Genomic DNA, 27119 nt, shown 5'->3' on the forward strand with positions numbered 1-27119 from the left:
ACTCACGTGCAGTGGGAGATGGGTCCTCATCAGTCCCTAAGGGAAACCAAACTTGGCTGAAGCACAGGAACATGTGTGAGGGCAACTCTCTGCAGGCTACAGTGCATTTAAGAGGTCTATTTATAACAGCAAATATGCTCACACCAAGACAAAGGAAACAGGGAAAGTCTTGAAAATCATTTGCCAAAAATATGGGAGGAAATAGAGGATAACTGACATGGGACCAAAGCCCAGTGTTCACCAACTTACACCAAAAATGTTCAAATCAGGCACATTTGGGAGGGCCTACTCCACCCGAGGCAGCTGTCCGCTGTCTCTGGTATGTGGCGCCCCAGTTTCCTTGATGAGAAACAGGGCATCGGGGTGAAATACACAAGGTTCTCACCAGGCAGGACCTGAAATGTGTCCCTGCTCTCTGGAATCAGCCCATGTGTTTGCAATTAGGCAGCAGCCCGCCCCAGCAGGAGGGGAGGGCCCCAAGGCCTCTTGCCAGCCACAATTTCTTCTCTGCCAAAACAAGGCCCCCTTAACCCAGTGAAGACCACTGCCCGCAAGGCAGCCCAGTCCTCCGGCCTCTAGGAAACGAAGTGAAGAGGGAGCTGCGGGCTCAGTACTGTGCCCAAAGTCAGACAGGCCACATGGCTGAGCTGCTGAATGTTTCTTTGTGGCCTTATGGAAGCCAGTGACAAATAACATGTGTCTTTCAGACATGGGGACAATAAGAAAAACACACACATCTGTTTCCACCACTGGCAACAAGTCTGTAATACACAGAAGCCCTTCAAACAAGCCTGCCTCCCCGGATGTGAAAGAACGCCTTCAGTAATCCTGGAAGACGGGGGACTGGCAATAAAGTAAAAGCCAGTGTTTGGCCACTCGCCCCCAAACAAGAGCAGATGCCGTGAGGTAAGAGACAGCAGCTGGGGACGGGCTGGAGTCCCACCACCACCCTGGGTATCTGGTGTGGAGGGGTCAGACCTTTCAACTTGCGCTGCAACCCGCTCACCATCAACTTACCTCTTAGGACTCTGGGGTGAAAACGTGAAACGGAAAGCAAAGTATCCGAAAAACCATCCCTTAGAAGACCTGGAGAGCTGCCACGGCCCAGATTATTTACAGAGATTTCAACAAGGATATCCGGCCAGAGTCCTGGGAGGGGAGAAGGGGGGCTCTGAGGAAACAGCCCAACCCCCATGTTTTGGGACCCACCTCCCAAGAAATGGGGCCACCCATCACATGGCATATTTTTCTATACAGAACTTTTGGACTGTGAAAGGAGAAGCATCAATTTAGCAAAGCCACAGAGAGAATCCTCAGATTTTCTCCATGGCCACAAACTGCTGACTTGGCCAAACACTCTGATTTTTAGCAGAAAAAAGAAAGAGAAGATCCCTCCTTTAGCAAACACACCAGTTTTACAGGCATTGTGGCTCATTCAGACAGCCGTGATCAACAGGAGTGAGGGACAGAGACTCTCGGGGTCTCTCCCTGGGCCGTCTGTGAAAGTCTAACTGGGCGGGAAATCAGGGAAGATTCTGGCCCCTAGCTGCTGGGAAATAACCGCTTTTCAGGAGGGAATGCCGACGTTACTGGTGTAGATTTTCTTACGATTTTGCTCCCTGGGTTCAAATTCCTGATTAGCCAGTGTGAGCTAGGCGACAGACGCTCCCTGGGAACGTGCAGGCCTCAGGCCAACCACAAAAGGGGAAGACGCCTCCCAAGGCGAGATGCAGGAGGACAGAACACAGAATGGCAGCAAGCAGTCCTCCCACACTGACCTTAATATTTTGTTTTTATACCGATCTGTGTCCCCCATACTCTACCGGTCCCGTTTCTAATTTCACGATATTTTTAACCCTGACATACCCACATCTTTGTGTTATAACCGAAGTGCTCCTAAACAAATAAACAAACAATCCAGAGAAAACCCCAGAATATATCATGGTTAAATTCCACAACCTTGCAACCGTACTTGTTGGGCAGTTCATGGGTTCAGTGAAAGATCTTTTATAAATACAAATAAGCAACAATTACTGTGTCTGCAAATTAGTGTGTGTGTAGCACTTTGAGAAAGGGCGTCCAGAGGCAGGGGTTCTTTTTTTAACTTTGTTCTGATTACTAACATCTAAGTCAGCTTTTACCTTTAAAACTGAAAAAGCATAAGAAGAGAACACAAAAATCATCTGTGATCCTTTGACCCAGACAAACCCAGTGCTAAAATCTGGGCACCTTTCTTTCCGGCTTCCCAAACTAGAAATGTGCTCTACATACTGATACAAATACTTTGTTACAAGGTTAGAGTTCATTCCTAAACTGAGTTTTCTGTTATTATATCATTAACAGTATATTATTATATCCCTCCTTGGTCTCTATACCCTATAAGGAAGGGGATCCTTCTACATAATTCAGACAGATTCTAGGTGTTTAGGGCACCGCCTGGTGAATATCAAACATTCGATATGTCTCAGCTGAATACATGAATATTCCATTGTAAATTTTTTTCCATATCTTTATAGATAACACTGTATCATGAAGATTTTGCTATATCCTTATGCTTTGAAATGTGATTTTTTAAAAAATCTACACAATACTTTGCCACATAACTCACCAACTTTACATAACTCTTCTCCAGCTAGTAAATGCTCAGACTGTTTTTCATTGTTAACTGGACCAAACAAAGCTATTCTAAACATCCCCATCGGTAAATCTTTATTTCTCTTCCCTTGTCCTCAGGAAGGATTCCTAGAAGTGAAAGTACTGGGTCAAAGACTGGTCTAATTTACATAGTTACCAGCAGTGCATGAAACTATAATGTTCTAAGACATTTTGCAATTTGATAGCCAAAAAGTAGTAGCCCCTAATTAAACTTATTATCTACTTCTGGATTCTTGAAGGATTCTGAAGATGTTAAATTTCTGTATCTTCATTGTTATTTTTTCTCTTGTGAGTTTACAGTGTCCTTTGCCCACCCCTTCTACTAGAAGTTATCATTTGGGGGCAGCACCATATTGTTTTAGTATTTGCAGCTTTACAACATATTTTTAAACATAATAAAGATTTTCTTTTATCACTTTTTATGCAAAATTTTCTTGGCCATTTAACATTTCTTTATTCTCCCAGATAATCCCTGGGGTCATTTTGTCCAATGTTCTTTCAACAAAGTCCCACTGGGATGTGGGCTGAGATTAAATGTTTGCTACTCTGAGATGAACTGACATCTTTTGAAAATGTAGTCTTCTAAAGCATGAATAAATTATTATCCTTTCTAAAATTCCACTATTCTAACATGATTTCATATCCTTTCGTAAAGCTTTTAGATAATTTCAGTGGAACCTACACACTTTCTGATGGTATGATGGTAAACCAAAATGGTTTATCTGGTTTTGCTTTTCTCAGTAGAATTTCACCCCCATACAGCTTCTGATTTCCCAATACATTTTTTCCAATTATATATTCACTAATACTAAAAAGTTTTTAGTCTATTTTAGTCTATTTACTAGGGCTTTTAAGATACACAGTCTTGTAAAAACAATAACTATATCTGGTACAATCCATTAAATCTCTCCTGGTTTCTGTTTTATGTCTTAGTACATTGGCAAGACTTACAGAGCAACGTCACCTAAGGCTTTTTTAACCGGCCTTGATATTAATGGGAATATCTAGGTTACACCACTAATGTTTGTTTTTAGTTTGGCGTAGATATTAATTAACATTGTAAAAAGTTCTCCTTCTATCTCTAGTTTCCTACAGTTCTGTTAAATGAGAAATGTGTGATTAATTTTCTTAAAAGCCTTTTGGGTATCTCATAATCTCCTTATTTATACTGTCTAAATGATTACAGACATCAGAAAGTAAACACGAGCTGAGAAAGAGGGAGAATTCCATTTTCAAATGACCTCAAGGTATATAGCTTTAATATACAGTAACTAACCATCGTCACACTGTCCCACCTCTAAACAAACTATACTGCATGTGCAGTCACTTTCCTGAAGTGCATTCAGAGGAAGACAAATGAATTACCACTCTGGGCCATCCTTGTAAACACAGGGCCACATCTGTAATCAAACACAGGCATCTCCTAGCAGGCAGCAAGCTCAGGCGTAATCTGTTGAGTATTTTCATGTACCAGGAATCATGTGAAAGAAAAACTTAAATAATTATAGCTGAGAGTGATTAAATGAAAGCATACCCACATTCTGGAATAGAGATCAGGTAACACTTTCTTACCAACACGGTCAGGATTTGAAGATGATTGATTAACAGAAGCCAAGTGATAGAGTGGGAAATCATAAAAGTGATGTATTCCTACAACAAATATTTTAATTGAACCTAAAACACAGAGATGAACCACCACTAATAAACCTACTGACGCAGAGCCCAGGCGCTTTCTGTTTCTACTGATTTTTGTTTACATTAATTTCTTCATAAATATATCATCTATTTCCTGGTTTGGTTTTCTTAAAGTGATGTGCTTGCATACACCTATGAAACAATACAAAACCCTAATCAATTTTCACTATGACTTACATTTAAGTCAACAGCAAGGTTTTAACAAGTTTTTCTCATTCTGTATTTTTAGAGCATTCAATTTGGAGTTTTCATTTCTTTGCATTCTGCATCCCATAGGAGTTATGGGTAATGTAATTAAGTTATGTATGTGTATGATAACAAACACAGCTCCCATAGCAGACTTCAGAAGACACTTGGCTAACAATACACAGTCCCACTGTGGAAGCAAATATGTGAAGACTTAGGGAAGAGGAACTCAGCAGCCTTCAGTGTTGCTCTGCCGTGGGCAACTGCCAGTTTATCTACAAAGGAAATGGAGCTTCTAGTTTATTTTGCAGCCACTAAAAAGAATAAGAAGGAATTATACAACCAATCTCTGAAGTAAATGATATCTATGTTTCAATATTAAGAAAAGAAAGAGACATCCCCCACCAAAATTAATATGAACATTTTTTTAAACATACACAGTTTGTATATAGAGAAGAAAAGGTTGGAAAAATAGCCAGTGAACCGTTACCAGTAACTACATTTGGTCTCTGAGAAATGGAAAGGTAAGAATTAACATGATACATGTTTTATTACATGCTTTCTATATGAATTTTTAAGAATTTCATATTATTACTTTTGTAACATAAATTCATTTCTAAGAAAAAGAGTGCAAGCAGGAAGTCTGACCGGAGGACAGGTGAATCAAATGATTTCCTGAGAGAAGCCAGTAGAATTTCACTGGTATCAAGGAATTTATGCTGGGGCTTCCCTGGTGGCTCAGAAAGTAAAGAATCCACTGGCAATGCAGGAGACCCAGGTTCAAGCCCTGGGTCAGGAAGATTCCCCTGGGGAAAGGAATGGCTATCCGCTCCAGTATTCTTGCCTAGAGAATCCCATGAACAGAGGAGCCTGGTGGACTGTAGTCCATGGGGTCACAAAGAGTTAGACATGACTGACTAAGCACACACACTCAAAAGGATTTTATGCTATTATTTCTTAGAGGCCACTGTCCCTGTGGGATGGCTCCCTTTAAGAAAAACAGACGAAGTAGACCAGGCTTGCACCACCAGAGAGGACAGTCCCATCTTCCATCCATATAAGAGGATGCTCTGTGTGAGGCCAAGTTCAAACCCATCACGTCCCTGACTCAAGACTTTCCCCGAACACAGGGCTCCCTCAGGGCTTCCATCCTATTTGGACTTTTGAGCTAACCACTTGGTGGTCTTGACCAGTCACTGCAAGGCTGACCTTGCAGAATTCAGGTGAGGAATGGAGAGAGCTCACGAGAGGCTCACACAGTGCCCAGGACTCAGCGGGCTGCCAGTCCATGTCATTCCGGGAGGGGGCATCTTTTTTTAGACTACATTGGTACCGCTTTCTACTTTAAAAGTTAAACATTGAGTTAGCTACAAAGAAAGCACTGATAATTTTTTTCAAGAAAAAGCATCAAAGAGATGTTAAATGAAGCATTAAGATGGCAGAGAAAAGATGGTGTGATCCCCTCTCATCACCACCTGCCCCTGCTATGGCCAGGTCCACATGCTGGCTATAGTCTGGCCAGTCCATCAGTGGGAAAGGTATGTGGGTCACCCTAGAAGAGCTGGGTGGGCCCAAATGATCAGCTGACCAGCCTCCAGGCAGGGCAGGGTGTCCCCCAAGGAATAAGGAGATGTGCAGTGCCAGCCCTTGGGGCCCGGCTGTTCACAGCTCTCCCATTAGGAGACCCCAGCACTTCCAGACTTGAAAAGCACAGGCAGGGGCATAGGCGCAGGTGGGGGTCTTCCCCAGACCCCACAATAGCCCACAAGTGGAAACACAGGGCCATATTTACATGCACATCTGTAATTAAACACAGGCATCTCATAGCAGGCAGCAAGCTCAGGTGAAATCTGTGAGTATTTCCATGTACCAGGAACCATGTGGAAGAAAACCAAGCCCATATCACAGCCCCCTGGCCCAGCTACCACGCCTCCTCCCCCGGTCCCCCCACCAACACCCACTCATCTGCTCTGTGATAGCTCTTGGTGGCTGCCCTTCACCGGGAGATAAGCCCAAGTCCCACTCCAGCCTGGGGACCCCATGTGACCTGACCACCACCCTCGGGGACTCCTGTCCTGCCAATCTCCCCCAGGGCCACTCTGCTGGGCCCCATAGAGGGAGAGAAGGCTCAAGTTCCCTCCTCCCCACGAGCTGAGAGTGAGCTCCTTGAGCCCTGCTGGGTAGGCTCAAATGCCCTGATTAGAACTGCTTTTTCCCAGCCCAGCTTTTGGAAAATCCAAGGCAGCTGTGAACACAGTTTTCCCCCGTGGTCTCACCCCCAGCCTCAGGCACTGCTTGCTGAGTTCAGGAACTGCCCAGGAGGCTGAGGAAAGGGGCTGGCTCGTCCTCCTGGACTGCAGGGCTGTAAATTTCATCCAAGTTCCATTGCAGCTGATGAATGGAAAGTAAAAAAAAAAAAAAAAATCCATCTCAGGTTGCAAATTAATCTCCATGACAAAGACCAGTAAATCTTGTTACTCAGAGAGAAAGGCACTGCCCTAGCTCAGGGGACAGGACTGGGAGCAGTGGGTATAGGAGCCCAAGCAGGCATGCCTCCCCTGGGACACCTATGCGGCACCCGTAAATCCCGCTTCACCAGCAACTCTGGCCCCGCCACGACTGTTATCCCCAACCTCCTCAGTTAGGACCTACCACTCACAGCTCCCACAACAGCTGCAAGCTCCTAAAGCCACCCTATTTGAAGGACCATTGTGTTTTGTGCTATATTTTTTAATTCAGACACCAAGCAAATATGAATCCTGACCTAACCTTGGTGTGTGCTCTGTCTGAATTTTTGTTCTATCTAACTCTAGCGGAGGTGGAAGCCCTCTCGGCCAAGACACACATGTGGAGTAATGGGGAGAAAATGTCCCCCAGCACACGTCAATAGGGCTGCTCTTTAAAGCTGAGCAATGTAAATGTCAGCGAGATTTATGTCCCAGCCCAAAAAAACCCCACAACCCTGGGTAATGGACCCATCTATCCAAACACTTAAAATTCCAAAATGAAAACCTGAAGTGAAATTGAATTTTTAAAACCTTCTCAAAAACTATGGGTCCCAAGTGAAAACCCCTATGATTTTAAGACCGAGAAAAACTTTCGTGAGTCCTGAAAGGAAGGAAGGTGTGGTCCATCAGATGCAGCCCGAAGGTTTACCTAAAAGTTCCGTTGGAGTAACGGCTCTGACTCCCACGGGGCTCAAGATAAACACAGCCCTAATAAAACCCGATAGCGCGGGCTCTGCTCAAGGGAGGCCACTTTATAACTGGACCAAGCCCTCTGCCAGGAAATGATTGCTTTTTCAGTCCAGCCCAAAAATGCGCTCTGCATTATGTCTGAGCACAAGCGTCAGGCAAATGGGTGGGCTAGAGGCCCGCACAGGTCTGAACACGGCGACAGAATTTAAGATGCCAGAGGCCCTCCAAAAACATGGCCCCTTCAGTCTTCACTCGGCCCTGCTGCTGGAAGCAGCTGACAAGTCTTGCTCTGCCAACGCCTTCCACTTCTCCAACGGTTTGTTGCCAACCCAGCTTTCGGCTGGTTCAGAGAGAGCTGCTTGTTAACGAAAGCAAAGATGTGCCTTGTTTATTTGTGTGGAACAAACAGCCTGGTCCCACTTTGGTAAAATACTCTGATTTCAAAGGCTTCTTTAAGACATCTGCAATTTCACTGGATTGTGGCATCAGTTTAAGGGTTCAATCAATACTTTAGCTACCTGAAGCGAAGATTCAACTCATTGGAAAAGACCCTGATGCTGGGAAAGATTGAACGCAGGAGGAGAAGGGGACGACAGAGGATGAGATGATTGGATGGCATCACCGACTCAATGGACATTAGTTTGAATAAACTCTGGGAGTTGGTGATAGACAGGGAGGCCCGGTGTGCTGCAGTCCATGGGGTCACAAAGAGTTGGACACAACTGAGCGACTGAACTGAACTGAACTAAACTGAAGACTGTGGCCTGCCAGGCTTCTCTGTCAAGGAGAGGGATTCTCTGGGCAAGAATACTGGGGTGTATTGGCCAATACTGGTTGCCATACCCTTCTAGAGCACTGTATTTCCCGCTGCCCTAGCCGCCAACTCCCCTGAGTACCTGGTGCTGCCAAAACCACTGCAACCCAAGCAGCTGCACCGCCTCCACACCTGGCCCTCCCAGGGGCAAACCCAGGTCCTCCAGGGCAGCCTCAGGAGCAAACCCCAGTGGACGACCCACATGCAGAGGTGGAAATAAAACTACAGTTGAAACCCAGGGGCAGTGTGGCTAGGAAGAAGACCCAAAACCTTCCCACCAGCTGTACAAGCTGCAGATTAAATCCACATGATCAACTAGGCAGACTCTGTGTCTATGGAATATATACAAGGTCACTGAGAGCTTCCACAAAAGAAAATGCACTAGTCCTAATAACTGTGGACACTGGAGGAGAAGACAGAGGAGTAGGACCAGATTAGAATCTGAGCTGCCCCCACAGCAGGTCCAGAGACCAGCACAGTGCTGGAGGGCATCCTAGAGAGGTGAGGTGGACTGTGACTCCCAGCGAGGGAAAGGACTCTGACAGCAGTGACTCAAGAAAAACATTTATTATTCTTATGTTTTGACTTGTTCTGTAGATTCTTTTGCTTTTTTTTTCCTTTCCCCCCCCCCTCTGTTGTAGTTGTTTTTATTGGCACTATGAAATCTAATTAAGCTTTTAATTTTTCTCTTCTTTTTCTCAGTCACATTTTTTATTGTTGTTATAAACCCCTGCCTCTACACTGGGCTTTTACAGTTCTGTAGAGTTTTCCTCTTTTTTTCTCTTTAATTTTTTTAAACCTAATATTTTTTTCTATGTTTATTCCTTTGTTTGCTTTTCCTACTGTTCTTTTCCCCTTGCACTAATCTTTAATGTATATAAATATTCTTCATCTACCTCTATTTAACTTTTCATATCTATTCTTTCTTTTCTTTCTTTCCTTTTCTCTCAACATATTTGTTAGCTTTGTTTTCATTGCTTTATTCCCCAGTTGGCACCTTGCTTTACTTTTGTTTTCCACTTTGTGCTTTAGTTAGTTTTGTTCTTAACTGGCAAATATAATTTTTTATTTCCTTTGTTCACTGGGTCAATCTATTGTACTTTATTTTTGTTGGACTGTTTGACTTTGCTCATGGGTGTATATGTATATGTGTATGTTCCGTTCATCTTTGGTTTCTTGTTTTTGGATATTTGCTTTAATCTCACTTAATGCCATAACAAACCACTTGTGGAATCTTCATTCCTGACCAGAGATCAAGCCTTGAGCCTTTGGAGTGGGAGCAGTGACTCCAAGACCCTAGACTACCAGAGAACTAACCCAAGGGAGTATCAAACAGTGAGAACTCACACAAAGGAAACCACTTGAATATAAGACCTGGCATCACCCGACCACCAGTAGCACCCTGTGCAGAATGCCTCATCTAAACCAACAAACAAAACAAAAATACAAACCAAATCTTAAGCAGACATGATTACCACCTCACTCAGACTTGCCCATCAGAGGAAAAACAAACAAACAAAAACTCAGCACAAATCTCACCCTATTTGAGGCTTACACAAACCACTGTACCAACCTTGAAGTGAAGTGAAGTCGCTCAGTTGTGTACAACTCTTTGCCACCCCATGGACTGTAACCTACAACGCTCCTCCGTCCATGGGATTTTCCAGGCAAAAGTACTGGAGTGGGTTGCCATTTCCTTCTCCAGAGGATCTTCCCAACCCAGGGATCAAACCTGGGTCTCCCACATTGTAGGCAGATGCTTTATCATCTGAGCCACAGAACTCAGGAGGGCAGAAACCAAAAGGAAGAGAGAATTCAACCCTGAAGCCTGGGTAAAGGAGACCTCAAACACAATAAGTTTAAAAAAAAAAATAATGAAAAGGCAGAGAAATACTACACTAATGAAGGAACAAACTGGAAACACAGAAGTCTAAATAAATGAAGAGGAAATAGACAAACTACTTGAAAAAGAATTCAGAATAATGATAGTAAAGATGACCAAAAGCCTTGAAAACAAAATGGAGAAAATGCAAGAATCAATTAACAAAGACCTAGAAGAATTAAGGAATAAATATACAGAGCCAAACAACACAATTACAGAAATTAAAAACACTCTAGAAGGAATCATTAGCAGAATATCTGAAGCAGAAGAATGAATCAGTGGCTGGAAGATAAAATGGTGGAAATAACTTTTGAAGAAAAGAATAAAGTAAAAAGAATGAAAAGAACTGAGGATAGTCTCAGAGATCTCTGGGATGATATCAAATGCACCAACATTCGAATTATAGGGGTTCCAGAAGAAAAAGAGAAAAAGAAAGGCTATGAGAAAATTTTTGAGGAGATTATAGTTGAAAATTTCCCCGACATGGAAAAGGAAATAGTCAATCAAGTTCAAGAGGCACAAAGAGTCCCATACAGAATAAACCCAAGGAGAAACACACCAAGACATATGAAACTAATGAAACTAACAAAGACTAAACACAAAGAAAGAACATTAAAAGCAGCAAGGGAGAAGCAACAAGTAACATACAAGGGAAATCCCCATATGCTTAACAGCTGATCTTTCAGCAGAAACTCTGCAGGCCAGAAGGGAATGGCAGGATATATTTAACGTACTGAAAGAAAAAATCTACAACCAAGATTACTGTACCTGGCAAGGATCTCATTCAATATTGATGGAGAAATAAAAAGCTTTTCTGACAAGCAAAAGTTAGGAGAATTCAGCACCACCAAACCAGCTCTAAAACAAATGTTAAAGGGACTTATATAGTCAGGAAATAACAGAAGAAAACATATCTACAAAAGCAACCCCAAATAATTAACAAAATGTCAATAAGAATATATATATATATATATCAATAATTACTTTAAATGGAAATGGATTAAATGTTCCAACCAAAAGACACAAACTGGCTGAATGGATATAAAAACAAGACCCATATATATGCTGTCTACAAGAAACCCACTTCAGACCTAAAGACATATATAGACTGAAAGTGAGAGGATGAAAAAATACATTCCATGCAAATGGGAAGCAAAAGAAAGCTGGAATAGCAATCCTTATATCAGACAAAATAAACCTTAAAGAAGATTACAAGAGATAGGGAAGGACACTACATAATGATCAAGGGATCAATCCAGGAGGAAGACATGACAATTGTAAATATCTATGCACCCAACATAGGAGCACCTCAATACATAAGACAAACACTAATAGACATAAAAGAAGAAACTGACAGTAACAGAATAATAATAGGAGACTTTAACATCCCACTCATACCAATGGACGGATCATCAAAACAGAAAATTAATAAGGAAACACAAGTCTTAAATGATTCATTGGATGAGATGGAGCTCATTGATATCTTAGGACATTCCATCGAAATGCAGAAGAATACATCTTCATCTCAAGTGCACATGGAACCTTCTCCAGGATAGACCACATCTTGGGTCACAAATAAAACCTCAGTAAATTTAAGAAAATTGAAATCATATCAAGCATCTTCTCTGACTACAACACTATGAGACTAGATATCAATTACAGGAAAAAAACTGTAAGAAACACAAACACATGGAGATTAAACAACACATTTCTAAATAACCAACAGGTTACTGAAAAAATCAAAAGGGAAATAAAAAACTTTCTAGAAACAAATGACCATGAAAACATGACAACTCTAAACCTATGGGATGCAACAAAAGAGTTCTAAGAGGGAAGTTTATAGCAATACCATTCTACCTCAAGAAAAAAGAAAAACATCGAATAGACAACCTAAATTTACACCTAAAACAACTGTAAAAAGAAGAAGAACAACAACAAAAAAAACCCCAAAATTAGAAGGAAAGAAATCATAAAGATCTGAGCAGAAATAAATGAAAAAGAACTGAAAGAAACAATAGTGAACATTAATAAAACTAAAAGCTGGTTCTTTGAGAAGCTAAACAAAATTGACAAACCCTTAGCCAGGCTCATCAAGAAAAAAAGAGAGAAGAATCAAATCAACAAAATTAGAAGTGAAAAAGGAGAGTTACAACAGACAATGCAGAAATACAAAGGATTATAAGAGACTATTATGAACAACTATATGGCAATAAAATGGATAACCTGGAAGAAATGGCAGATTCTTAGAAAAGTTCAATCTCCCAAGACTGAACCAGGAAGAAATAGAAATTATGAACAACCCAATTCCAAGCACTGAAATTAAAGCTGTGATCAAAAAGCTCCCAAAAAAACAAAAGCCCAGGGCCAGATGGCTTCACAGGAGAATTCTATCAAACATTTAGAGAAGAGCTAATGCCTATCCTTCTAAACCTCTCTCAAAAAATTGCAGAGAAAGGAACACTTCCAAACTCATTCTACAAGGCCACCATCATCCTGATACCAAAACCAGACAAAGACAACACAAAAAAAGAAAACTACAGCCAATATCACTGATGAACATAGATGCAAAAATCTTCAATGAAATTTTAGTAAACAATATTCAGCAATACATCAAAAAGCTCATACACCATGATCAAGTTGGGTTTACTCCAAGAATACAAGGATTCTTCAATATATGCAAATCAATCAATGTGATACACCATATTAACAAATTGAAAGATAAAAACTGTATGATAATCTCAACAGATGCAGGAAAAGCATCTGCAGGAAAAGGCTCTGACAAAATTCAGCACCCATTTATGATTAAAACTCTTCAAAAAATGGGTATAGAAGGAACCTACCTCAACATAGTAAAGGCCATATATGATAAGCCTACAGCAAACATTATTCTCAATGGTGAAAAACTGAAAGCATTCCCTCTAAGATCAGGAACAAGACAAGGGTGTCCACATCACCACTATTATTCAACATAGTTCTGGAAGTCCTAGCTACAGCAATCAGAGAAGAAAAAGAATTAAAAGAAATCCAGATCAGAAAAGAAGAAGTAAAGCTCTCACTGTTTGCAGATGACATGATACTGCACATAGAAAACCCTAAAGATACTATCAAAAAATTACTATAGCTAATCAGTGAATTTAGCAAAGTTGTAGGATACAAAATCAATACACAGCAATCACTTGCATTTCTATATACTAACAATGAAAAATCAGAAAGAGAAATTAAGGAATCAATCCCATTCCCCACTGCAACAAAAGTAATTGAATATCTAGGAATAAACCTAACTAAGGAGACAAATTTTCTGAACACAGAAAATTTTAAGATGCTAATGAAAGAAATCAAAGATGACATAAACAGAGAGATATTCCATTTTCCTGAATAGGAAGAATCAATATTGTGAAAATGACTATACTACCAAATGCAATCTATAGATTCAGTGCAATCCCTATCAAATTACCAATGGCATTTTTCACAGAACTAGAACAAAAAATTTCACAATTCATACAGAAACACAAAAGACCCCAAATAGCCAAAGCAGTCTTGAGAAAGAAGAATGAAGCTGGAGGAATCAACCTTCCTGACTTCAGATTATACTACAAAGTGACAGTCATCAAGACAGTATGGTACTGGAACAAAAACAGAAATATAGACCAATGGAGCAAGATAGAAAGGCCAGAAATAAACCCATGCACCTATGGATACCTTATTTTTGACAAAGGAGGCAAGAATATACAATGGGGCAAAGACAGCCTCTTCAAAAAATATTGCCAGGAAAACTGGACAGCTACATGTAAAAGAATGAAATTAGAACATTTCCTAACACCATACACAAAGCTAAACTCAAAATGGATTAAAGACCTAAATGTAAGACAGAAACTATAAAACTCTAAGAGGAAAACATAGGCTGAACACTCGATGATATAAATCAAAGCAGGATCCTCTATGACCCACCTCCTAGAGCAATGGAAATAAAAACAAGTAAACAAGTGGGACCTGATTAAACCTAAAAGCTTTTGCACAGCAAAGGAAACTATAAGCAAGGTGAAAATACAACCCTCAGAATGGGAGAAAATAATAGCAAATGAAACAACTGACAAAGGATTAATTTCCAAAATATACAAGCAGCTTATACAACTCAATGCCAGGAAAAAAAAAAACAACCCCTGTCAAAAAGTGGAAAAAAGACCTAAACAGACATTTTCCCAAAGAAGACATACAGATGGCTAACAATCACATGAAAAGATGCTCAACATCGCTCATTATTAGAGAAATGCAAATCAAAACCACAATGAGATATCACCTCACATCAGTCAGAATGGCCATCATCAAAAAGTCTACAAACAATAAATGCTGGCGAGGATGTGGAGAAAAGGGTATGTTCTTGCACTGTTGATGAGAATGTAAATTGATAAAGCCACTATGGAAGATGGTATGGAGATTCCTTTAAAAAGTAGTAATAAAACCACCATATAACCCAGCAATCCCACTCCTAGGCATATACCCTGAGGAAACCAAAATTGGAAAAGATACATGTACCCCAGTGTTTATTGCAGCACTATTTACAATAGCTAGAATGTGGAAGCAACCTAGATGTCCATCGACAGATGAACAGATAAAGCAGTTGTGGTACATATACACAATGGAATATTACTCAGCCATAAAAAGGAATGCATTTGAGTCAGTTCTGATGAGGTGGATGAACTTAGAACCTATTATACAGAGTGAAGTGAGTCATAAAGAGAAAGATAAATATCATATTCTAATGCACATATACAGAATCTAGAAAAATGGTACTGAAGAATTTATTCATGGGGCAGCAATGGAGAAACAGACATAGAGAATAGACCTATGGACATGGGGAGAGGGGCGGAGAGGGTGAGAGGTATGGAAAAGAGTAACATGGAAACTTACATCACCATGTGTAAAATAGAGAGCCAATGGGAGTTTGCTGTGTGGCTCAGGAAACTCAAACATGGGCTCTGTATCAACCTAGAGGGTGGGATGGGGAGGGAGATGGGAGGGAGGTTTAAAAGGGAGGGGATATATGTATACTATGGCTGATTCATGTTGAGGTTTGACAGAAAACAACAAAATTCTGTAAATCAAGTATCCTTCAATAAAAAATAAATTAAAAAGAAAAAAAAGGAAAAAAAAAACTGGCTATATTGCAATAAACCCCTCCACCTTTGCATATTTTATGAACACTGTCCAAAGGTGAGAGATCTTGAGGGGTTTGGGAAGGGGGCTGATCAATTAAAGGGTCAGCAGTTATTCTCAAAGTCTCCTCGTAAATTGTTCATTTCCCAGCTGTCTCATTTTCAAGATGTTTAAACTGTTTTAAAAAGAGAGGAAAGATTCCAATTGTGCACAAGAAGTTTTCTTAAGGGTTCTTATATTGATTTATACACATTTGGCAAGTAGAAAAAAATAATTTTTAAGCACTGTTGTAGGTTTAATCCCTTTTCCCCATACTCTGATTTTGAACTACAAAGCAGAAGAATAAGAGATGTAAAGTCCCACTTGCTCACACATTCTAACTGGAACATGTAAAAAAAAATTTTAAATCTCAAATAGTAGTTTTCATTGTCAAACTGCCACATTAAATACACATTTAGGAAAAATAGAAATGATCCATATACTCAGTGCCCTCACAAGACAGGTTTCAGGTATGCATGCTGACCTGGAGCTTTTCCTGTCTTGTTCATGAGTTTATGTTGAGATTTATAGTTTATTAGGCAGTTAACATCTTTAGCATATTCCTTAACCTGGGCACACCTGGTGTGCATAATTCTCCCTTTGGACTCTGAAAGATATGTCCAGTGCAACTCATAATTCAGGAAAAGAGTATCCCTTTGAAAAGCTCAGCTATGCCTGAGAGCTCATAAAGACAAACTCAACCAGGCAGTCCGAGGCCAGTTTGGGACAGAGCAAGCCACCCAAACCACAAGTCTCAGACTGGATTAGGCTGCAGGCCCAGAGAGGAGGGGTGAGGGCGAGTGCATTAGGGGCCCCCACCAGTTGGGAGGCCCGAGATGTGCACAAGTGGACTGCCAGGGCTTTCCTCTAACCCCGGGAGTGGTCCCCCTCTTCCCGAGTGTGCCTCCCGGCCATGGGGTGGACTACAACCCCTCCCAAATTCATGGCACCCAGAACACACCAGAATCACCTGTTCTGCAACACTCGACGTTGTCTCCCTTCATCATAAATCACCTTTTTATAAAACAAGACACAAAAATACTGATAGATCAAAACCCCGGGGGGGTTTCACTCTGACGTAAGACCTCAAATTAAAAAATTATCTGCAGCCCAGGGCCTGTTCCCCAAGTGGGTGCACAGTGGGACGCCCACAGCATGGCTCCATCCTCTCTGGAAGGCGGGGGAGTTGGGGGCGGAATCCTCTGAGGACAGAGGACCCAAGCTGTCAGAAAATGTGATAGATCTTACCAAGGCCTTTTAAAAGAGCAAAACAGGCATTGTGTGTTTACGCACTTAACCATTACAGATGTTATGAATTTTCGTGAAACCCAGCATTCATAAAAGCAAATACTCCACTCCAGAGTTTTCAATAAAAAGAGCACAAGGAACAAGAAAATCGTTTTTCAACATACAGTGGAAGTCTGCTTCAGCAGAAACCAGAGAGAAGGTTTCTTTGTGAGCTCTGAAGGAAAAGTGGACACGTTTCACTTTGGTTGAGAGGAAAATCTCATAACTGATCCTGGGCAAAGAGTCAGAAGGACCTTAAAATAAAGATACTCGGAGCTCAGACCGCACAGGCCCAAGGCCCTCTGCGGTGCAGGGCACAGACTGAGGCCAAGAGACTGGGGGGAACCTGAGTGATTTGATAAGACAAAGAGCCTCATGGGGAGCAGAGGGGGTGTTGGACTTTTTTATTATTTTCAATTAGAGGGTAATTGTTTTACAATGCTGTGTTGGTTTCCGCTGTATAACAATGTAATCAGCCATATGGGTACATATCAGCTCAGTTCAGTCGCTCAGTCATGTCCGAGTCTTTTAAGACCCCATGGACTGTAGCATGCCAGGCTTCCCTGTCCATATGCATATATATATATATCCCCTCCCTTTTGAGCCTCCCTCCCACCCCACCCCCGTCCCTCCCATCGAGTTCATCACAGAGCATGGGGCTGAGTTTTCTGTGTTATATAGCCACTATAGAGAATAGTATGGAGATTCCTTTAAAAACTAGGAATAAAACTACCATATGACCCAGCAATTCCACTACTGGGCGTATACCCAAAGAAAACCATAATTCAAAAAATGCATGTACCCCAATGTTCATTGCAACACTATTTACAATAGCAGGACATTTTGGGTTTACTTTGTCTTTACCACAACACCTCCTCCAATAGCCTGTGTGCATTTGTGTCTGTGCCTACAAGTGTGCATGTGTCTGAGTGTGTCTGCCTATGTATCTGGGTATGTATGTGTCGATATGTGTGTCTATGAGTGTTTAATATGTGTCTGCCTACATTATTGTGACAGTGTCAATATGTGTAATGCGTGTGTGTGTGTGTCTGTGACTATGTCTATGTATATCTGTCTGTGTTCCTATATGTGTATATGTGTCTATCTGTGTGTCTCTCTCTGTGTATCTCTGTCTTTCTGTCTGTATGCATCTGTGTCTGGGGAAGGTGATGTATTCATGTGGAGTCAGGGGCCTACAGCCATTTTTCTCACTTTTTCTACAATGTTTTGGTAGATGCCAAACATGGGTTTAATAAAATTTCCCATTCCCCACTACCTTTTATGCAACATGAACCATACTCCTGTTTCTTCACAAGCACATTTCTTTCTACTGCTCACAAAAGGCTTTAGTGACATAAAGCAATCTTCTAAGCTACAAGTTTCTCTCTGTGGCATGAATGCTTCTGAAAGAAGTTCTTCCACTGAACAAACATTAATAAATAAACAGTGCGGGCCAAACTTTGGAACGTGGTAACGGTCCTGAAGACAGCCCCCATCAGGACTGGATGAGGCCAGAAGCTCTTTGTGAACATTACTTTAAAAAGGCTGTGTCCACTGGTTTATTTAAAGTGATATGATTTTAATTCCAGCCAGTAGGTGATCTACAAAAGAAAGTGAATGTGGGCCTGTAGGGACGTCTGCAAACATCACGATTTATTTCCACACAAGAGCATTGGGTCGGGGCTCCTACATAGCCTCCCTTCTGCCCCCAGGTCACCTCCTGAGCTCTTCGGATGGACCGTGGCTTCTCCACTGTTCAGCTTCCAAAGCTGTCCCCACTACTCTTGGAGCTGACTTAGTTCCTAGCTGGTATTCAAGACCCTCAGTGTTCCAGTCCCTCGGCAGCACTTCCCAGGCCCAGGAGAGGCCCTGATGCCACCCCACTCGGCTACCTCTTCTTGATCTTCCTCCTCTTAAATTAAGGGCATCTCAACTGCAAGAGGGCTTCCCGGGTGGCACTAGTGATAAAGAACCCACCTGCCAACGCAGGAGACGCAGGAGATGCAGGTTTGATCCCTGGGTCGGGAAGATCCTCTGGAGAAGGAAATGGCAACCCATTCCAGTATTCTCACATGGAAAATCCCATGGACAGAGGAGCTGGCAGGTTATAGTCCAAGGGGTTGCAAACAGTCAGACACGACTGACTAAGCACACGCGACTAAGCACAATGCCAAGAAACTCGTGCACTTTCCTCCACCTTCTGTCCAGGACCTGGCTGGAGTCATCTGAGGGCATCTCTATCTGTGCTTCCCAAAGAGAAGACAAGGACAGCTTCTCCAAGGCCTGGGCCAGGCCCCTCGCCCTACGCTGTGCAATAGGCCACAAATCCACACTTTCAGTGCATTTGAACTCTGCTTAGCCAGTGCTGAGCTGGCTAAGAAGAGAGACAGTAGGAACTAACGAAAGAAAAGGCAAGGAAAAGCACAAAGAGGAAAAACTGTCCAAAACTAGATTTTTTTTCCCCAAGATGGAAAGTCAGTGTGGGAAAGGATTTCTTAGTCTTCTTCCTCCTCCAATTTCTCAAACATACTCCTGGTCCTCAGCCCTCTTGGGTATTTGCTGTATTATTATTTTTGCTGCTACATGTCTCAGGAATGACCAGTGCATATGGCCTGTGTGCCAGACGCCGGCCCCATGTCATCCCATTTAATCCTCATGACCCCACTGTCACCCCACCGGTCAGCTGTGGACACTGAGGCTCCTCCCAGCCCTGCACACGAGCGCGCCCTGCAGGAAAAACCCGCCCAAGACCGTGCTGTGCTAGCCACGTCACACAGCCCCCATTTCCCACCAGAGGACAGCTCAGCCAGTTCTAATTGCACACAGCTTCCTCAAACCCAAGACAACGAGGAGAAACAGCCCATGGTGCCCAGACAGTCACTTCTGGACATTTCAACATTTTTTTTCCCCCCATCATATGACCCAGTACAGAGCTGGGTGGGGAAGCGGATCCAGGCTCCAGCAGGGCATCAGGTGAGGAGACAGGAGTGCCGGTGCCTCGAGGGAGGGCAGAAGTGTCTGGCTCTCACTGCCACCCCAACCCCAGGACCCAGGGCCCTGGGCTGCCCAGCCATTTGTCTATTCAGTCTGTAGGTCCCTGAGCCACCCACACAGGGCTGGTGGGGGAGAAAGGTGTGGACACTGAGAGTTATCTCAGGCTCCTGGCTCCTGTCCCCTGATCCACAGGGCAGCATCCTCTCACGGCCAGTTCCTTCCTGTCCCTTGGACCAAGGTACCCACCTGCCCACCAGTGAAGCCCACCCTCCCTTCGGAAAAGGCTTTCTGGATGGGCTTTTCTGATGACGGGGCATTTGCTGAGAGAGTATTAATTTAAAGGAGAACAATCTATGAAAAGGACCATGGTGAGTGTGTTTAGGTGAGCACAAGCATGTCAGAACTGAAGGGAGCAGCATCAGTTACCCAGGGAATTGGGCAACACACAGAGGGTGGCTGCAGCCTGGGAAGGAGCTAGGGGGCTGGTGGACTGTGACCACAGGCCCGTGGACACATGGGGCTCCCATCCGAGGGGGGCGCTCCACACTCCCCAGGGAGAGGCTGGGGTGCAGGAACAAGTCAAAGACCCACATGGCCCCACCGAGACATCCTATTTATCCTAGCCTTATTGATTGTCCTTAATGTCCCAAATAAGACACCCTGACAGCCACAGCCCCTGTAAGAAATGCTGATCTAGACTGGGGTAGAGGGGGTGTTACCACGGCAATTTCCTACTTTCTTAGGAGGAAATGGACTTCCCCTATGGGCTCTGCCCCATTCCCATAAGCTTGCTCCCACTTAGCCATACTGTGTCCACAGACCATGCCCCAAGGCTGGGTTCAAGGTTTTACGTAATAAATGCACAGAACAGCTGGGAGCCTGGAACACCCATTGCCACCCTCCTGCCCCTCTTCCTGGAAACTTCAGCCTCCCCCAGATACCTGGCAGAGTCAACTTGTCCAGGGTGGTGGGGGGGCATCCCTGCCCATCAACAGAGCTGTTCGAAAGAAAGTACCAGATCGGACTCACCCAGAACACAGACAAATGCCAAAAGCCAAGGGACTAGACCCCACCTGAGGGGAAGAGGGTCGAAAACTCGCACTGGACCAAAGATGAGAAGGACGAGACAGGAGCCCAGCAGGTCTGAGCATAGGGCCTCGGGTGCCAACCAGCCCCTGCACCCCCTCCATGTGGCATTCGCCCACCTGCCGCCATGAGGAGAAAATCGGCTTCCAGCCCCAAATCCACATCTGCTTGATGGAAGAAATTCAGAAAAGCTCACCACCTGTGGAGAGAAGCCACATGACACCATGATGGCACCCTCAGAACTGCACATGGGGGTGGGCACACGGGGTGCAGAGCCACCCTCACCACGAAGCCTGAACTGGCACACCCCGTGCGAGGCTAGTGCTGCCCCTGCACCTCTTAAGGAAGGAGAACCTCCAACATCAAATTCAAGGGACCCTGTCAAGTTAAAGAGGCAGAGCACAGCTTCCTAAAACTCTCAGTTCAGAAGAAAACGAAGTCAGCCTCAGCGTGCACTTCCCAGCCGGCTGGCCACACATCTCGCCCCATCGCCACCTCCCTGCAGACCCAAGTCCTTTCAACAGCCACTCGCTGGCACTAAAGGCCTTCCGCAAACTCTCCTCCTGAAATGTTTTTCATCCCAGAGTGGGGGAAGAAGAGGGGAGGGGTTAGCATTACTCTGGATGTTTTAGCTAGCTGCCCAGAGCTAACAGCATAAATCAGAATGTGTTTTTAGCATTTCGGGGCAGAGGAAATGGTTCTCCAGCTAAGCTCCCTACCGTTTCTTAAAGTGATTATTTTGATTTAAACCGCTGCCTGGTGGCTAGACTTCTAGCTACCAGCTTCAGGCCGTTAGTCCCGGGAGCCCAGAGCACAAAGGAACACTGTTGGAGGGTCGCAGGCCTCCTCCGTGAAGGCGTGTTGCGCTCTGGACTGCGCTCCTTCCACAGACGAGCACTTGTTTCTTGCCCAGGGCGCTGCCACCACTTCCCTCTCTGCCAATCGCTATCACATACACTGTGGTTTTTACTCAAGATCCTTGGGCTGTCTGCAGCATTACAGCTTCTCTCGTGTCTGGACTACACCTCGTTGCCACCAGAACCTGCTGGGTTGGGAAGATTGAAAGGAATACCAGAACCCAGGGGAAAGCCCTGGGGCCCCAGAGGCCACATTGAGGAATTCTTTTCCATAACCTCAGCCTTAGCCCTGGAGGGTCAGGGTTGGAGGAAGAAGGGGGAAGGAATAATTTCTGCATTTTCCACACATGTGTCCTGACTTAAAGCATCCCTTTCACGGTTTGCAAAATATTGCTACACAAAGCAAGATGCATTCATGACACACTTTGAAATTACGAATCCAATCAGAACTAGGGGAAGTTCCCATGGTCCGATGTAAAGGACAAGTCCTGATTCTCTGCCCTCTCAAGGCCAGGTAGCTGCCCTTTCCACTTCCAAGGTGCTCAAGGCCCAACCGTTTTCTCCTTTGTGACCCTCTATCTGGAAACACAAGGACACAGTGTGGGTTGGAGTGGGCCCTGGACCCTGTCCTCCCAGCACCCCTCATCTTTGGTGTCTAGCCTGGAAGCCCAGAGTCAGAGCTACTTTGGGGGAGCCAGGCCCTGACTCACCTGGGAACCTCTTCTGGGCAGCAACCCAACAGGGCTGCAAGGCCAGGCCTTCCCCAAAATCAAAGACTCTTGGGCCGACTCTGCTCGAAACAGTGTTCAAGTCAGAGGATGTTGGTGGAAACATCCTCCTGGATAACCATCTTTCTTTTCTTCACCATTTAATTCTTACTCAAAACTCACCCACTTGACAAACATATGGGAATTCCTGATGCACGTACTTCACTTCCAGTGCAGCTCACCATCCTGATGGGCCAGGTTCAAATGCACATGCAACCGTGCTGTTCACCCCAGAGAAGGATTCTTACATGTTAACAGAATAAAGCAAATGCTTTTCTAAAATATTTATTTGGGGCTGCATCAGTCTCAGTTGCAGCACGCAGGCTCTTTGTTGCAGTACACAGGCTTCTCTCTAGTTGAGGTGCTGGGGTTCAGTAGTTGCGGCGTGGCTCAGTAGCCCTACAGCATGTGGGATCTTAGTTCCCTGACCAGAGATCAAACCCAGTGATCCTTGCACTGGAAGGTGGATTCTCAACCATTGGACCAAAGCAAATGCTTTTAATTCAAAGCATAAAGTATAAGAATTTCATACATCAGATTTTTTACAACACACAATTTCTTCTATTTTAGATGCCTCCAAGTAATGTGATAGGGCATTGTATCTGTAGCTGGCTCTTGGGAGAGTTAAGAGGGAATAAAAATGCTTCATTTCATTCTTACAATTCTTCTGAAGGTTTTACTCTCATTCATAATTTTAAAAATTAGTTCACATATGAATATTTTATCCTAAAATCAAACACAAAACAATGTCACAAAGAAGGACTCTCAGTCAACTATACTGGGTTGCAGTTCATACAGAAGAAAACTCACATTTCAGGAGCACATCTTGGCCAACAAGTACAAACACTGATGTAAGCAGCACCACAAGCAGCCTTAAGAAGCAGGTGGCAAAAGAAGTGACCACAATGAGTTGGCATGGTCAGCCTCTAAGAACTGCTCCAGGCTGGGCGATTATAGCAGCAGTCTTCCTGGGTGGTAGGGGTGCCAGGAGGTGGAGGTGGTAGGCCTGGGTCCCCTGGAATAGCTGGATCAAGTTGAGCCTCAGACTCTTCATCTTAAAACTAAGAGTGCTGTATAGTGGGTTTTGACTTTGCTATGAATGGGCTGTGTAACCCCTGTGTATGTTGAAGCCCTAGCCTCCAATGTGCCTATATCTGGAGGTGAGGCCTGTGAGGAGGTGATTAAGGTTGAATGAGGTCGTGGGGAGGCCCTCATCCCACAGGATCCCTTATAAGAAGAGGAAGACACCCAAGAGTTTATCTCTCTGTCATGTGAGGACACAGTGAGATGGGGGACGTTTGCAAGCCAGGAAGAGGGCCCTCACCGGAATACTGTGCTTGCACCTTGATCTTGGGCTTCCAGCTTCCAGAGCTATGAGGAGTAAATGTCAATCCTTTAAGCTGCCCAGTCTGTGATACTTTATTACAGCACCCGGGCTGGCTGAGACAGGCTTTTTCTCAGCAGTAAAACCCTCTCTTTACAGGAAATCTCAGGTCAACCCTCACTATTCAACCTAAGACAGATCTGGAGCCTGCCTACATTATTAGTGGGACCGTAAGCTGGTGCAGTCACCAAGGAGAACAGTAAATGGAAAATAGAGCTGCCATGTGACCCAGCAATCCCACTCCTGAGCATATATCCAGAGAAAACTCTAATTCGAAAAGACGCCTTCACCCCAATGTTCACAGCAGTGCTATTCACAAGAGCCAAAACATGGAAATGACCTACATGCCCATCTACAGATAAATGGATAAAGAAGATGTGGTACATGTGTGCGATAGAATATTACTCAGCCACAAAAAAAGAGTGAAATAATCCCATTTGCAGCAATATGGATAGATATAGATTACGATACTAATTAAAATAAGTCAGACTAAAAGACAAATATGGTGTCATTTATATGTAGAATCTAAAAAAGATACAAACAAACTTATTTACAAAATGAAAGAGACTCACAGACAGTAACTTTGGCAAACTTATGGTTACCAAAGGAGAGAGTAATGAGAGAGTAAATTAGAAGGATGGGATTAAAATTGTCGTACTACTATATATAAAACAGATAAATAACAAGGACCTACTGAACAGCACAGGGAACTATATTGTAATAATCTATAAGGAAAAGAATCTAAAAACCATACATACACATGTGTAACTGAATCACTCTGCTGTACACCTAAAACTAACCTAACACTGTAATTGCTAAGTTAGTTCAGTTGTGTCTGACTCTTTGTGACGCTATGAACTGTAGCCTGCCAGGCTCCCCTGTCCATGGGATTCTCCAGGCAAGAATACTGGAGATATTGCCATTTCCTCCTCCAGGGGATCTTCCCAACCCAAGGATTGAACACCTGGAAAGCCCCTTAATACTGTATATCAAATATATTTCAATAAATTGTTTTTAAAAAGAACAATGTGCTGGAGCTACTCTATGCATATGGGTGTGGGGCTTCAGTTTTGAGCCTTGCTGTCCCCTCTGTGGCTGAACCTGCTTTGAAGCCAGAGCTGCTGAGAACACAGTGGGAAGGCTGCTGGGCGGGGAGCGTCTGCATTTTTTTGCTCCCCTGCCTTTTAAGGAAGATGAGACACATTCCCCTGGAAACACCATGATCCATATATGAACTAGCTTGGGGACAGAGCTAATGTGTCAGAAACTATAGGTCAAAGCGCACAAGGATCTGCTAAAGAAAAAGTACCCAACAAATGTGGCCAACCACAGCCCACAGACACAGATGCCTTGGGGCAGAGGCAAGCGGATTTCCCAGGGGGAGGAAAGGGTTGCACAGCTGATGAGACAGCACATGCAAAGCCACCAAGACCCAGAACAGCCTGGGTGGGGGTGGGGAACAGACAGGGGAGGGGGTGAGTCCAAGGAGAGAGGCAGCACTCATGTAAAGGGTCTGGGCTCGAAGTGGGCATGACCCCCCCTCCTTCTCTTTTTTTTTTCCTATTCAATATCCTTTATTTATTTTTTTTTCCATTTATTTTTATTAGTTGGAGGCTAATTACTTTACATCATTGCAGTGGTTCTTGTCATACATTGAAATGAATTAGCCATGGATTTACATGTATTCCCCATCCCGGTCCCCCCTCCCACCTCCCTCTCCACCCGTTCCCTCTGGGTCTTCCCAGTGCTAACCCCCTCCTTCTCAAAAGTATCCTGGGGCTACTGCAGCCCAGTGAGTCCCATGAACCCAGTCCCCACAACAGAGGAATGAGATGAGACTCAAGTTGTCAGCGAGCAAACAGCAGGGTGGGCTGGGCCCCGGAAGGGACCATGGTCCCACTCAGACAGGCTCCATGCCAAGCGCTCCAGTGGTGGGGGCACTGTAGCTGACCCTTGGGGGGAGCCACTGTGCCGCCCTCCTGGGCCCTGGGCAGGGCTTCTGTCTCTCTCAGCTCCAGGAGGTCCTCTCAGGGCCCAACCTATTGCTAAGTACTTGTGTATATATGTATACATATGCACATATACGTATACGTACGTATATACTGTACATCATGTACGACTCTGTGCAACCCCATGGACTGTAACCCACCAAGTTCTTCTGTCCATGAGATTCTCCCAGCAAGAACACTGGAATGGGTTGCCATTTCCTTCTCCAAGGAATCTTCTCAACCCAGAGACTGAACCTGCATCTCCAGCATCTCTTGCATTAACAGGCAGATTCTTTACCACTGAGCCACCTGGGAAACAAGTCAGCTAAGTACTTAGTATTTGCTAAGTACCTGTGCCCCTACTCCTCTGTACAATACACCCCAAAACAGAAGGTTGTGTTCCACACCACACAGAGGCCCAGATGTGCCCCTGGAAAGGGCTCCCAGACCTATCTCCCCCTTCTCAGCCAGCTCAAGCTGCTGTAACAGAACACCACAGACAGGCAGCTTGCACAACAAACATTTTACCTCTCACAGCTTTGGAGGCGTGGAGTCTAAGACCCAGTGCTGGCAGATGCAGTTCTGGTGAGAGCACACTCTTTCTGGCTTCCAAACAGCTGTCTTCTCATGATGGGGAGAGAGAGGGGGCTCTGTTATCTCTTCCTCTTCTTAAAAGGGCACTAATCCCATTGCTGGGACCACATTCACATGGCCTCAACTAAACCTAATCACCTCCCAAAGGCCCCATCTCCAAATACCATCACACTGGGCGTGGGGCTTCAACATGTGGATTTGGAGGCGACATTCCATCCACAGCACCCCCTTGTAGGCAGGCTCCACGGATGCTGGAGGAGACAATGTGAGAGGCAGCACGCAAAGCGACAATTCCAGTCCTTAAACGTAAGTCCAAACAGACAAGACCCAGTTCGGCTAAATCACATCTCTCCTCGAGACCTGCATTTCACATCTCCTGGTGGGGTGCGTGGAGGGTGGGGGAGGACAATCAGGTGAGAAACCCCCCCACCCAGAGCAGACCCTGCTCCTTCCATCCGAGGGGCTCTTGTTGAGCAGGAAGACATCCTTCATGTCTTTGCTGCCACCAAAACTACACTCCCCAGAGCTCAAGTTCCGCTC

At 44.1% G+C, this 27119-nt stretch overlaps 1 protein-coding gene across 2 annotated transcripts in view; it reads right to left on the reverse strand.

Moving 5' to 3' along the window:
* Nucleotides 1-27119, reverse strand: part of ROR2 (receptor tyrosine kinase like orphan receptor 2) — a 234745-nt gene that overhangs the window by 104886 nt on the left and 102740 nt on the right. The window lies entirely within an intron of this gene.

Source organism: Odocoileus virginianus, chromosome 31 (genome assembly GCF_023699985.2).
Source record: "Odocoileus virginianus isolate 20LAN1187 ecotype Illinois chromosome 31, Ovbor_1.2, whole genome shotgun sequence".
Taxonomy (NCBI): Eukaryota; Metazoa; Chordata; class Mammalia; order Artiodactyla; family Cervidae; genus Odocoileus; species Odocoileus virginianus.